Genomic DNA, 4,102 nt, shown 5'->3' with positions numbered 1-4,102 from the left:
GTATGCCCTCAAGGTATCCACTGATTTACTATCACAAATGAAACTCTATAAAAATCACTTTCATTCAAAATTGGAGTTTACCCCCTCAGATCCCAGAGTGCCAAGTTCGTATATACCTACCTCATCTCCGTTACAAGAGCAGTCTCTAAATTACTACACTTCCATTTACCCTTCACTTGTACAATCATTTTGAAACTTATCAGTTCATCCACTGACCAATTATGGTTACATTTAAAATGGCTAGATAGCAAATGATATTCTACACCTTTTTCTCTTTCTGTTTCTTAAAGCTTTTCTAAAGTTGTGTTTAAAATATTCAAATCATAGCCTTTTTCGTAACATAGTTTTTTAAAGTGTCAACTTGGGTTTTAAATATTTTTCTATTACTTCTCTTATGTGGTTGAAATTGGCTGCTGTTACCCCTAACCCAACTTTTAAGATAACTACTGTTGATATCAGTGTACAAGTTTATTCTTGTTGGTCTGCAAAGGTTTTTCTTAGAATTTCTCTATCTTGGACATGCTCTGTAAGATTTAGGAAATTTACACATACAGTAAATTACAAAAAAGTATTATTACACAGTTACTGTATGCACCATTTTACTGTAGTTGCCATTCTTTGAATAGTCTGTAATGTATTAATATTCTTCCGGAGATATGACCTTCAGTACTACAAACAGTATTCTGGATGAGGCCGTACTAATGACCTATACAGTGGTATTATTACTTTCTTTATGCTACTGATTCCTTTCCCCTTGTGAAATAGTGTCTACTACTGTAGATCTCTTCCCTCTTCAGTAGTTTCCATAATAGTGTTGTCAAAGCTATATTTAGGCTTTGGGTTTTTGAGACCCAACTGCATGGTATTGCATTTCTTGGCATTAAGCTGCAGTTGCCACATTTTCAACCAATACTTTAATCTACAGATATAATCAATCACTCATTTTACCCATCATGGGGGAAGATTTGCTAAAGTTTGACTTTGGTGAGTCACGGGATTTGGCATTCTGTTTCAATTTGAGTTCCATTCAACTTTTATTTTATTTTTGTTTGTTTTTCAAATTGCATATTCTTATGTTATTTTGCAAAAAAGTTTGACATTGTGCTTTGTTGCCGTCAATTGCATATTTACAAAAAAAATCAGTTATGTTTTCAGGTATAAAAAAGTGTAAAAAGAAAGTTTCTGCTTTAATTAGTGTGCATGTGATACATTTGGACCAATAGGAAGCAATTAGGGTGTTATATTCTATCTTACATTTAATTTTGTTTGTGATTTAAAGGGGGATTTTGATTTGAAAATTGAATGAATTATCGATATTTAGTAAATAAGGGATTTTTAAAAAACTTTAGAAACACCAAAAGTAATTTATTTCAATTGATTTTGAAGATTTAAAAAGTCCTCCCCAAAATGAAATATTAGTAAATATGCCACCTGGAGTGTCTAGCCTGTAGCATATACTTGTGTCAACTGCAAAACTGTATACTTCCCCTTCCATAACATTTGCAATTATTATTTAGTATTTATTAACAGTTTCTTATATACACAGCATATTCCATTGAACATTACAACTGGAAAAACACTAATAGAACAAAACTTGGTAGTAACAGACAGACATAGATGTAGGAAGGCCCTGCTCACATGCTTACAATCTATAGGAAAACAGGCATTGATAAACTAGGATAGGAGCAACCTATTGCATAACGGTCTGTCCAGAGTGCATAATGCGCTGTATGACATGGTCACTCAGCAATGTTGCCCAAGGCTCAGGAGGATTTGAAAGTAAAGGGAAAAAAAATACAAGTATATGTGTGTATTGACTGAGGGGATGTAATTAGATAATGAGGTTATATTGGTGGGTCTGGAATTTAATAAGATTGTCTGAATAAGTAAGTTTTTAGGGAATGCTTGAAGGGTTGGAGACAAGAGGAAAGGTTTATTGTGCATGGGTGGGAATTCCACAGAGTGTGTGCAGCCTGGAAAATGTCCTGCAACTTTTAGTGAGAGCGATTAATGCATGTAGATGACAGAGGCAGATCTTGTGTGTAAGTAAAAGTAGTTTATATTGAACATGGTAGAATACCATAATCCTGTGGAAGTACTCACAGAGTGGACCAGCAGACAATAAATGTCTAGCAAGGAAGATCAGCCTCATAGCTGCATTCAAAATGAATTGCAGTGATGAGAGTCTATATTTGGGAAGATCAGTAAGGAGAATATTGCAATAAGCAATGTGGGAGATAAAGAGAGTATGAATTAGAGTTTTTGCAGTGTCAAATGTAAGATATGTTCATATTTTAAATATGTTTTTTAGATGTTATTGTATGTAACATGCTTTTGAGACAAATTAAATGTGGGGAATACAGTATAGTTAAGAGTCAAGAATGACACTTAGGCGGTTAGCTTGTTGGGTAGGGATGATTGCTGAGTTATTAACAGTGATAGAGATATCAGGATAACAACTATTATTGGCCAGTGAAAATATAATTAATTCTGCTTCGGGGAAATACATTTTAAGGCGGCAAGATGAATTTCAAGATAAAATGGCAGAAAGGCATTCAGTCACATGAGAAATCTGGGAAAGCTAAGTAGATCTGATTATAATCTGCATGCAGATGATACTGAAATCCATAAGAACTTATTAGTTTGCCAAGAGATGTGGTATAGATTGAGAAAATCAGAGGACCTAAGACTGAGCCTTGCGGTTCTTTAGCTGATAGAGTTAGTGAAGAGGAGGTGGATTCTGAGAAACAAACACTGAAAGAATGATTAGATGAAGAGGATGAGAGCCAAAATAGGTCTGTATACTGAAAATATAGAGATTGTAGTGTTTGTATAAGAAGAGAGTAGTCAACAATGTTAAAAGCAGCATAAAGATCAGTGAGAATAAGAAGTGTGTAATGGCTTTTAGACTTGGCTTGGACCAGGTCATTCACTTCATTAGTGCTTTCTCTGTGGAGTGTTGGGAAAGAAAGTCTGACTGAGGTAGGACCAATACGTTGTGAGTGAATAAAGTGTGTGAGGTGAATGTAGGCAAGTCTATTAAGTAGCTTGGAGGGGCATGGTAGCTGAGAAATGGGACGGCATTTTGAGAGAGAGTTAGGTTAGATATTTTGCTCTTTCAGGATAGGTGTAATCACTGCATGTTTAAACAGGGATGGAAACATACCCGTATATAGAGATTTACAGATTTTAGTTAAGTATGCAAGTAATAGAAGAAAAAGAAGTAACCTTGGTTGGGAGCACTCTATTTCAGAAACTCAAGATTGTAATTTTTATTGTATTAAAACATAACTTTTATTATGCTATACTTAATAAAAGAAAAACCACAAGATCAGCCTGAGTAATACGAAGGTATTGTTAATTCAGCTTAATTTTAGAACAAAAGGTTTCTTTTAACTGTGAAAAATATTAAAGAGATAAAGTTTATCATTTGTTAAAATGCATAATTTGTATATCAGAAGCCATGCAAGTGATCTTCTTACTGTGACATTGCCATATATAACCTACAACACCTGATAATCCCAGGTGGTCATCCAACCTGGTACTGATCAGGCCCAACACTGTATTGCTTCCAAGATCGAACGAGATTGGGCATACACCGTGTGGTGTGGTAGTAGGTTGAATTACTTTTTCCAAAATCAAAATGCCACTTTTGTAAAGGAATATTGGCCTAGACAGGGAATGAATGATAGTATATCCCCTTGTCAATGTTTCTCTAGATACAAACATATAGGCTTTCTAAAGATGACCGTCATACACCTTGTCCATCACCCATTACCAAAGATAAGTGAAGGATTTGAATCATCTGGTCATTCTTACTGGTGCAGTAAATAACCATGTGAGTGAGAATTCACCCCTTATTCACAACCGAGGTATGAAGTACCAGTGTCTCGAGGTAATCTGCATAGCCAATTCTGAAATACATATTAAGTTAAGTGTTAACTGAGACAGTAATATTTACACCCTTCTGCTGTTCTCCTGTCATGCCAAACATAAGGTATCAAATGGGAAATGAGAGAGGGTGAGTCACCGTCTTTAAGCCAGAAAGAAGTAAGGAGATATATCGAGCACTCTAATCATAACAAGATTTTCCTTGAAGTGA

The 4,102-nt window shown here is 35.1% G+C and overlaps 1 pseudogene; it reads right to left on the bottom strand.

The window, feature by feature from the left end:
- Window positions 1-3,500: 3,500 nt before the first annotated feature.
- LOC134937426 (5S ribosomal RNA) lies at window positions 3,501-3,619 on the bottom strand (annotated as a pseudogene).
- Window positions 3,620-4,102: the final 483 nt, after the last annotated feature.

Source organism: Pseudophryne corroboree, chromosome 6, assembly GCF_028390025.1.
Source record: "Pseudophryne corroboree isolate aPseCor3 chromosome 6, aPseCor3.hap2, whole genome shotgun sequence".
Lineage (NCBI taxonomy): Eukaryota > Metazoa > Chordata > Amphibia > Anura > Myobatrachidae > Pseudophryne > Pseudophryne corroboree.
Note: the sequence above shows the minus strand (reverse complement) of the source record. Positions and strands in the feature narration are given on the sequence as shown.